General features: G+C 46.3%; 1 pseudogene across 1 annotated transcript in view; it reads right to left on the reverse strand.

Moving 5' to 3' along the window:
* Positions 1-10,070, reverse strand: part of LOC308172454 (sodium-dependent serotonin transporter-like) — a 23,447-nt pseudogene extending 13,377 nt beyond the window's left edge. Inside the window, exons 1-2 of the transcript XR_013938066.1 lie at positions 9,970-10,070; positions 9,455-9,582 (exon numbers count right to left, since the gene is read on the reverse strand). The product of XR_013938066.1 is annotated as a sodium-dependent serotonin transporter-like (transcript). The remainder of the gene's footprint in view (positions 1-9,454; positions 9,583-9,969) is intronic.
* Positions 10,071-11,000: the final 930 nt, after the last annotated feature.

An 11,000-nucleotide genomic window follows, 5' to 3' on the forward strand; every position in this document is an offset into this window, starting at 1 on the left:
TATCTCTGAACCTTATGTACCCGAGGGTTGTCATATTGCACATAGTGTTATTGCACATTCATTTAAAGTGTCGCAGTTTGCAGGTTTGAAATGTTCACAGTTGTGTTTCAGTATTGCACTTGATTTCAATCTAGTAGCTGCCATCAAATTGTCTAGATTGTCCATGGCCTAGAACCTAGGTCTTTGCTGTGTTCAGGGCCTGAATGGCCCTGGGGTAGAAGCTGAGCTTCAGTCTGTTTGTCCTTGCGAACATGGTCCTGAACCGCCTGTCCGAGGGCAGCCGAGCAAAGTGTTCGTACCCAGGGTGGGATGGGTCTCTGGAGATCTTGGAGGCCTTCCTGAGGCAGCGTGTGTTGTACAGCTCTTCCAGAGAGGGGAGGGGGGCGCCGGTGATCTTCTGGGCCGATCTCACGACTCTCTGTAGCGCATTCCTCTCTGCGGCTGTGCAGCTGGAGAACCACACGCAGATGCAGTAGGTGAGGATGCTCTCCACTGCGGAGCGTTAGAAGGTCACAAGCATCTCCTGTCCGATGTGGTCTTTCCTGAGGACTCTCAGGAAGTAGAGCCGCTGTTGTGCCTTCTTGATGATGGCTGCTGTGTTGATCTTCCAGGACAGGTCATCCTGTATGTGCACCCCCAGGAATCGGAGGGTTGAGACTCTCTCCACGCTCCTTCCATCGACGAGCAGGGGCTGGACCTCAGATTTTTTCCTCCTGAAGTCCACAATGATTTCCTGGGTCTTTGACTGGTTCAGCAGCAGGTTGTTAACCTTGCACAGCTTGCCCAGCTGCTCCACCTCATCCCTGTACGCCGCCTCGCCCCCCCCCGAGATGCAGCCCACCACGGTGGTGTCGTCTGCAAACTTTACGATGGAGTTGCTGGGGTGGACGGGGGTGAAGTCGTAGGTGTAGAGGTTGTAGGGGATGGGGCTTAGCACGCAGCCCTGGGGGGACCCAGTGCTGAGTCTGAGGGCTGTGGAGGTGTGGGAGCCCACCCGCACCCTCTGTGGGCGGTCAGACAGGAAGTCCTTGATCCATGCACATAGAGTGTGATAGTCCCAGGTCTAGTAGTTTGGTCACTAGCCTGTCTGGAAGGATGGTGTTGAAGGCAGAGCTGAAGTCCACAAAGAGCAGTCTCGCGTAGCTGTTTCCCCTCTCCAGGTGGGATAGAGTGGAGTGGAGAGTCGTCGCGATGGCGTCCTCTGTGGACCTGTGGGCTCTGTAGGCGAACTGGTATGGATCCAGGTTGGGCGGGAGGCGTGTGACTATGTGGGCCCGGACTAGTTTCTCAAAGCACTTCATGATGATTGGTGTGAGTGCCACCGGGTGGTAGTCGTTTAGGCAGCTCACCGTGCTTTTCTTCGGGACGGGGATGATAGTTGAGGTTTTCAGGCAGGGTGGGATGGTGGCCTGGGACAGGGACTGGTTGAAGACGTTGGTGAAAACCCTGGCCAGCTGGTCGGCGCGGTCCCTCAGCACCCGTCCCAGGACGCCATCCGGCCCTGAGGCTTTCCTGGGGTCCACCGCCTTCAGCACGCGTCTCACTTCATGCTCTGTGAGGGTGAGGCTGCTGAGAGCTGGAGAGAGTGGTGTTTGTGTTGTGGTTACCTCCGTTCGCCCCTCGTCGAACCGGGCGTAGAAGGAGTTCAGCTTTTTCGCCAGCAGGGGGTCGTCCTCCGCGGCTGTGAGCCTGTTGGCTCTGAAGTTTGTCATGTGCTGAACCCCCTGCCACACCCGCCTGGAGTCGTTGCTCAGGAAGCATTCCTCAATCTTCTCTCTGTGGTCTGCCTTGGCCTCCCGGATGCCACGCTTTAGGTTAGCCCTGGTGGTGCTGTACAGCAGTGTCCTTCGCTGAGAAGGCGTTGTCCCTCTCCTTGAGCAGTTTTTGGACCTTCCCAGTCATCCATGGCTTCGTGTTGGGGTAGACCCGGACCCGTTTGTCCACGGTGGCTGAGTTGGTGCAGTTCACTATGTGGTTTAGAACCGACGACGTGAACTGTTCCAGGTCCTCATGCTCATATTCCTGCCATGAGGTGTCATTCAGGCAGATCTGCAGTGGAGCGGACCCTGCTGGCCAGGTTCTGACAGTCTTAGTGGTGATGGGAGCACTTTTCCTCATGGGAGTGTAGGCTGGGATCAGGAGGATTGACACATGGTCAGACATGCCTAGATGAGCTAGCGGTCTAGCCTTGTAAGCAAGCTTGATGTTGGTGTATACCTTATCCAGTGTTTTTTCTCCTCTTGTTGCACATTTAACATGCTGATAGAACTTCGGTAGTACTACCTTCAGGTCAGCATGATTGAAGTCCCCGGCGATTATATGAACTGCCTGTGGGTCTGCGCTCTGTCCACTAATTTAATTTTAATTTTGCCATTTAGCAGACGCTTTTATCCAAAGCGACTTACAATTACGAATTACAGGGACAGTCCCCCTGGAGTAACTGAGGGCTAAGTGCCTTACTCAAGGGCACACTAGTAGTGGTGTGGTTTCAGGCGGGATTTGAACTCACAACCTTCCGATCACAAGTCCAACACACTATCCACTAGACCAGTGTTTCTCAACCCTCTCCTCAGGGCGCCCCAGCCGCTCCACATATTTGATCTGTTCCAACACCAGCTCACCTGATTCAACTAATCAAGTACAAACCATAATTGCTTTGCACTTGATTAGTTGAATCAGGTGAGCTGGTGGTGGAACAGATCAAATATGTGGTGCGGCTGGGGCGCCCCGAGGAGAGGGTTGAGAAACACTGCACTAGACCACCACTACTGATGACGTCATGTAGCCGCGCCAATGCTAAGCTACCAACCGCGCTAGGCGCAATGTAAACACATGTTATGTACACTGCGTTGAATTCCCTCGGGAGGTATGTGGGTCGGCATTTAACAGTCAAGTATTCCAGGTCTGGGGAGCAGTGGCTACTTACAGTTTTTGTGTTTAAGCACCAGCTGTCCTTCGTCGATATAATGAGGCCGCCTCCGCGCGTCTTCTCACTAAGCAAAGTCCTGTCCGCACGGTGTAAAGTACGGCCTTCTAGCCCGACGGCCGAGTCCAAGATGGTGTCGTTGAGCCAGGTCTCTGTGAGAATAATCACACAGCTGTCCCCCACGTTGTTATTGGAAGCGACCTGCAGTCTCAGTTCGTCCATCTTGTTAGCCAGAGACCTGACGTTGGATAGGAATATACTCGGCAAAGCAGGCTTATTCGGGCTTCTCCTCAGCCTAGCTAGCAGGCCTCCCCTGCGTCCTCGGCGTTGCTTGCGATCTCGACCCCGCCGCTTGCGCCTTAGGGTTGGGATCGTATACAGGGTGCGAAATAAGGGGGAGCTCGGGGAGTTATAGCTCCCCTAGTGGTGACATGAGCTCCCCTGGAAACATGGTTTGTGAAATTTTGGGGGAGCTCTAAAATATTCCAAATTGCGATGGATTTATTCCAAGTTGTGACGGATTTTACCTGGTGTAATATGATTTGTAGAGGCATACAATCTATTTTGATGTTGGTATTAGGTATATACAGTAAATGATATATAATAGCCTTATAGGCCTTTATTGGCTACAACTATGCGACAGTAACAGAGCGGGGTGCACTGACGCTGAACCCCTCATAGTGAGAAGTAGGTGGACAATGCGTGGTGCTGAAATAGCCGACATGCGGTGTGTGGTTTGAAAAAAGTAACGCCAGCTCAGTAAATCATTCAAACTTAATGTTTACTTATAGGCTATGTGAATGTGACTGCACCACACATGTGAACAGTAACAAAGCAAATGCAGTTTAATTTTATGAAAAACATTGACAACTAAATCGGCGCAAAAAAAAGAAAAAGCTGAATCCGCTTAGCCTATATGCTCCTGAAAAACATTTAATGACAGAGCAAACACGCTACATTACTAGGGATAATAATTACAATGAGCCATTCATTAAAAATAGAAAAAATAATATTAGGCTATTAAATCTCACTTAATGAGAAAACTGGCATCTCCCATCGGTCACTATTTGTTGGCTATCTGGTGATATGGACGTCTTTGAGTGTCTAGAAAAGCGCTATAAGTCTAATGTATTATTATTTATTATTATTATGGACGTCACTTTAATCCGGCAGTTCTCAAGGTTTTTATGCACCAATCGATTCCTCTAGTCCGTCTTTATCACATTCATTGACGAAAAGGATGACTCGCATGTATAGGTGGAAGGGAACATTCATTGTGAGCACAGAAAATGTGAGTCTCACAACGGCTTTGCATTGATGAAACCAGGTAGGATGAACGTATAGTTCGCTGTCCATTCCTCTTTAAATGCCCTGTTTTCACCGTCAACTTTCCTCTTTAGACCTTTGGAGAGTGACATGATGTTTCTCTTGCTAGTGTCGTATATTTTTACACATTAATAGCCTTCTTATATAACGTATATCTTACACATATATTCACGTATATTTTACACATATTACACGTATATTTTTATTACTTCATATATACTTTATTAATACTTTATTATTTCATTACAAACGATCTCGGGGAGATTTGCAATTGTCGCACATGCGCGGACACACACACACGAACATGCACGCCCCCAAGGGTATAGGCCAATCAGAGGCCTAGAAGGAAGGATCATGATTGGCCAAGAACATACTGTGATGTGATTGGCTGAGGGCCGCTATAAAATCCTGTGCTCAAGGAGGAGCTCATTCTGTCTGCTGTCTACCTCTCCTCACGTTCTGACTGTTTTGTGTGCCTGTAATCTGAGGACCCGATCTTTTTTGAATAAATACTCTTTAACTTTGGCCAGGAGTTTTTACCTCTTCTTTGATCACTGAAACAGAGAAAATATTCGACATAAGCTAGCAGGTTAAATGTTTAGCTAACTTCACCCGGCACCAAACAACCAATCCAATAATAATGTGACCTTGTAAGTCTGGGAGGAGGGGGGAATCATTATCAGAATAAAACTATGTTAAATAATTATTAGAATAAGTTAGGCTGCGATACATCGTCAGTCCACACATTTATTATTCAAAACTATGGAAAAGGGTGAAACTACGTTGTTGAGAATCACAACACAAACTCGCTAGTCAAGCCAAAATACTGCAGCGAAATGGATTGGACTGTTACCTAGTTAACTAGAACACTACTTTACATTGTTACCTAGTTAACTAGAACACTACTTTACATTGTTAGCAGGCTCACAAAACAAGCCGTGTTAGTTGACTAGCGATGTGTCATTGATTTTCGACAACGCGGAAATGTGTTCACATTTTTAGAAAGAAAAGTCAAAGCATTAGAACGTAGAACGGAAAATCGCACGCGCGCTTTGCGCACGGAAAGCCACCGGCCCCGATTTGGCCTTTTTTAATTTTTTTTGCTTTAATCCCTGGGCTCCCCCGCACACCGTGATTTAATTCGCACACTGATCGTATACCATTGTTCACCCGGTGTCCGAGCAATGTCGAGTGGAATCTGCTGTTGTTTCAAGAATTCCGTTGTTACAGTCCTCTCGTTTTGCGTACCAACTTCTAGTAAGTCTAGTCTGCTGTAGGTACTATTTACACAACCGTTCCCTATAAGTACTAAAATAAAAATGTACATACAAATGTAATGTATTGTACTTGAATGTAATGCTCTGTTTGTTTTTGGCTCCCCTGAATAATAGGGTTAGGTTTAATACATATAACAACAACAATAATAACATGATATTAACATTATATTAATAATTATAATAATAATTATTGCCTCTCTGCCTCTCTGTCTCTCTGTCTCTCTGTCCTTTTCTCTCTCTCTCTCTCTCTCTCTCTCTCTCTCTCTCTCTCTCTCTCTCTCTCTCTCTCTCTCTCTCTCTCTCTCTCTCTCTCTCTCTCTCTTTCTCTCTCTGTCTCTGTCTCTGCCACTGTCTCTCTCTCTCTCTCTCTCTCTCTCTCTCTCTCTCTCTCTCTCTCTCTCTCTCTCTCTCTCTCTCTCTAATAATAATTATTATTATATGAGTACAAATCAATGTATAATAATAATAACAATAATAAAAAAAATAATAATGCTAATAATAATAATGCTAATAATAATAATAATCTCAGTCTGTACCTAACACTTTATTATAACAACAGAGTCAGTTAGGTGTGTCTTACAGGTGTATCTTACAGGTGTGTCTTACAAGTGTGCGTCTTACAGGTAAATGGTAAATGGACTGCACTTATATAGCGCCTTTTTTGCTGCTCCAAAGCTGCTCCAAAGCCCTTTACAACGGCCTCTCATTCACCCATTCACACACCCATTCACACACCAATTCACACACCAATGGCGGCAAGCTGCCATGCAAGGCGCTGGCCCACTCACTGGGAGCAATTTTGGGGTTCAGTGTCTAGCCCAAGGACACTTCGACATGTGGCCAGCCGGGGCTCGAACCGCCGATCGGCCAACCTTGTGATCATCTGTCTTACAGGTGTATCTTACAGGTGTGTGTCTTACAGGTGTATCTTACAGGTGTGTATCTTACAGGTGTGTCTTACAGGTGTGTATCTTACAGGTGTGTCTTACAGGTGTGTCTTACAGGTGTGTCTTACAGGTGTGTCTTACAGGTGTGTCTTACAGGTGTGTATCTTACAGGTGTGTCTTACAGGTGTGTATCTTACAGGTGTGTCTTACAGGTGTGTATCTTACAGGTGTGTATCTTACAGGTGTGTCTTACAGGTGTGTATCTTACAGGTGTGTCTTACAGGTGTGTCTTACAGGTGTGTCTTACAGGTGTGTATCTTACAGGTGTGTATCTTACAGGTGTGTCTTACAGGTGTGTATCTTACAGGTGTGTCTTACAGGTGTGTATCTTACAGGTGTGTATCTTACAGGTGTGTCTTACAGGTGTGTCTTACAGGTGTGTATCTTACAGGTGTGTATCTTACAGGTGTATCTTACAGGTGTGTCTTACAGGTGTGTATCTTACAGGTGTGTCTTACAGGTGTGTCTTACAGGTGTATCTTACAGGTGTGTATCTTACAGGTGTGTCTTACAGGTGTGTATCTTACAGGTGTATCTTACAGGTGTGTATCTTACAGGTGTGTCTTACAGGTGTATCTTACAGGTGTGTATCTTACAGGTGTGTCTTACAGGTGTGTATCTTACAGGTGTGTCTTACAGGTGTGTCTTACAGGTGTATCTTACAGGTGTGTCTTACAGGTGTGTATCTTACATGTGTGTATCTTACAGGTGTGTATCTTACAGGTGTGTCTTACAGGTGTATCTTACAGGTGTATCTTACAGGTGTGTATCTTACAGGTGTGTATCTTACAGGTGTGTATCTTACAGGTGTGTCTTACAGGTGTGTATCTTACAGGTGTGTATCTTACAGGTGTGTCTTACAGGTGTGTCTTACAGGTGTGTATCTTACAGGTGTGTCTTACAGGTGTGTCTTACAGGTGTGTATCTTACAGGTGTATCTTACAGGTGTGTCCAGGGGCGGACTGGGATCAAAAAACAGCCCTGGCATTTGCGACACAACAGCCCTATTTCCAAAAGCAACACGCAACACGGATTGTTAACTTTTTGTGATAAAAAGTCAGAGGACAGATGCCAAACTACCGACATGTTTGCTGTAATTATATGTATTATCAGTAGGCAGTCATCAGTCAATATCTCTTTCAATAGCCTTTTCACACCGAATGTACTTTTTTGTGCTATTTTCGGCCCAATACATGCGAATTTCGGTGCATTCCTACTTCCAACTACACTTGCTCCCTGCATCCAGTTGTTGCACATTAACTGCATCGCTCTCATCAAATTCCCCCATTCTGAAAATGAAAGCAGTGTAACGTTAACTGCTGTTATAAACGGAATGATGACATGAGGTGCGTGTCCACTGGCGATATAGAACTGACTACGATAGTTATGGACATAATACTCCCTACATCGTGGAGCTCCGCCCCATAGGGGAGCTCTGCTCCTATTGGTTTACCCCGCTACCTAAAGCTCTGCTCCTATTGGTTTACCCTGCTAGCTCCGCCCCATAGGGGAGCTCTGCTCCTATTGGTTTAGGGCCCTGGGCATCCGCGATGCAGAACTGCGTGGATGGCCCGGCCGATATAAAATGTTTTGGGCCGCGGTCTGCTGAAATACGTTATTTTCAATGAAAATCACCAGAGACAAAATTACAAATATATATATTTTTTTTTTATATAATACATTCTGAGCGGCCCAGAGTCTCGCGGCCCTCCTGGCATTTGCCAGGCTTGCCCGGTGGCCAGTCCGCCACTGGGTGTGTCTTACAGGTGTGTCTTACAGGTGTATCTTACAGGTGTATCTTACAGGTGTATCTTACAGGTGTGTATCTTACAGGTGTGTATCTTACAGGTGTATCTTACAGGTGTATCTTACAGGTGTGTATCTTACAGGTGTGTCTTACAGGTGTATCTTACAGGTGTATCTTACAGGTGTGTCTTACAGGTGTGTCTTACAGGTGTGTATCTTACAGGTGTATCTTACAGGTGTGTATCTTACAGGTGTGTCTTACAGGTGTGTATCTTACAGGTGTGTATCTTACAGGTGTGTCTTACAGGTGTGTCTTACAGGTCTGTCTTACAGGTGTATCTTACAGGTGTGTCTTACAGGTGTGTCTTACAGGTGTATCTTACAGGTGTGTCTTACAGGTGTGTATCTTACAGGTGTGTCTTACAGGTGTGTATCTTACAGGTGTGTCTTACAGGTCTGTCTGACAGGTGTGTCTTACAGGTGTGTCTTACAGGTGTGTCTTACAGGTGTGTATCTTACAGGTGTGTCTTACAGGTGTGTATCTTACAGGTGTGTCTTACAGGTCTGTCTGACAGGTGTGTCTTACAGGTGTGTCTTACAGGTGTGTCTTACAGGTGTGTATCTTACAGGTGTGTCTTACAGGTGTGTATCTTACAGGTCTGTCTTACAGGTGTATCTTACAGGTGTGTCTTACAGGTCTGTCTTACAGGTGTGTCTTACAGGTGTGTCTTACAGGTGTGTCTTACAGGTGTGTATCTTACAGGTGTGTCTTACAGGTGTGTCTTACAGGTGTGTCTTACAGGTGTGTATCTTACAGGTGTGTATCTTACAGGTGTGTATCTTACAGGTGTGTCTTACAGGTCTGTCTTACAGGTGTGTCTTACAGGTGTGTCTTACAGGTGTGTCTTACAGGTGTGTATCTTACAGGTCTGTCTTACAGGTGTATCTTACAGGTGTGTCTTACAGGTCTGTCTTACAGGTGTGTCTTACAGGTGTGTATCTTACAGGTGTGTATCTTACAGGTGTATCTTACAGGTGTGTCTTACAGGTCTGTCTTACAGGTGTGTCTTACAGGTGTGTCTTACAGGTGTATCTTACAGGTGTATCTTACAGGTGTGTCTTACAGGTGTGTATCTTACAGGTGTGTCTTACAGGTGTGTATCTTACAGGTGTGTCTTACAGGTGTGTCTGACAGGTGTGTCTTACAGGTGTGTCTTACAGGTGTGTCTTACCTGCCCCCTTGGCTACAGTCTCCACCCCCTGGTTCCTCATCTCAGCCATGTAGCCCAACACAGTGAAGATCACAAACCCAGACAGGAAACTGGTCAGGCAGTTCACTGAGCTGGTCACCAACGCATCCCTGAGAGAGAGAGAGAGAGAGAGAGAGAGAGAGAGAGAGAGAGAGAGAGAGAGAGAGAGAGAGAGAGAGAGAGAGAGAGCGATCGAGCGAGAGAGCAAGAGGTGAGGTCCATGATAATATTCATCTTATCTATCGATAAGAAATGTTTCCAGGCTTTTTAGCAATCCTTTACCATCCTTTTTTAAGATAACTAGTGGTTGGCACCTTCCAGTGAAGCGTATTCTGCAGACAGTAATCTTGTATTCACCGCTACCTCCTGGAGAGTGTTCTTGATCTGTGGGACAGTTGCTTGGGGATTTTTCTTAATCAGGGTCAGCAATCTTCGGTCATCCAGTGTGGAAGTCTCCCTTGGCCTACCCGCCTGTTTGTGATTGTTTCTGAACTCACCAGTGCTTTTTTCTTTTTAACGATGCTCCAAACTGCAAGCCTAAGGTTTCTGAGCGTAATAACGGCCTCTTGACGTTCATTGACACCTCTTTGGTCCTCATGTTGACAGACAACAATTCGGTTGTTAAGTCGTGACGTGTTTCCGGGTCCAACGTTGGCTGAGGCGCTCTCTTCAAAATGCCGCAGTAATAATAATAATTCATATATTCATATATTTGTATAGCGCTTTTCCGAGGCTCAAAGACGCTGACAATAAGGGAAAAGCGGGAAAGTGCTGCGTCCCTTGTTGTATGAATAGATCAGAGTCTAAAAAACGATTGAACTGTCATTCTACCGCTTTAGTACACTGGTACTCTGGTGCTGGGAATTTTTTATTTGGACCCGGAAATTGCTAAACGTCACGCGTGACGTCAGACTTAACAACCGAATAGCAGACTCCAAAGGCAAATCCATTTCAGAAAGCTGGGAATCTCTACCTCTACTTTAACCTCATAGTAATTGGGGTCAATCATTTGATTTCAAATCCAAACCTTTTGAGTGTCGAGCCAAAAGAAGAAAGAATGCTTCCCTGTCCCATTACTTACACAAGGCTCTGTGTATTATTACATTCGCCATCACTTTATGGAGCGTAGTGTTGGTTCAGGGAGGGCACTCTGAGTCAGGTGACAGGACAGCTGGTTCACACATATGCAAACACACCGTCACACGTTCAGGAGACCAGGCTTAAAAGCAGCCACGTTTACACCATAGCATCTAGCAGTTGTGACATGGTTGCACTGGCTAGGAGAGTAGGGCGCTGTGTGGTCGCCCGCCCCCCCCCTCTCCCGCTCTCCCACCCACCATACTCAACTTCTCCCCACTCAGAGTAGTTTAGGGAGAAAGAAAGGGAGTACAGTAAGTAGCCTTGAGAAACCGATGGTTGGACCTAACGGGCCTTAGGGGGCAGGAGCCCTATCTCTATCTGTTTCTGTAGCGTGAGGCGGCTTGATGTACAAGTACCCCCCCTGGACATGACGCTGGTGTGGATTAAC

This window comes from Nansenia antarctica (genome assembly GCF_963989245.1).
Source record: "Nansenia antarctica genome assembly, chromosome: 17".
Taxonomy (NCBI): domain Eukaryota; kingdom Metazoa; phylum Chordata; class Actinopteri; order Argentiniformes; family Microstomatidae; genus Nansenia; species Nansenia antarctica.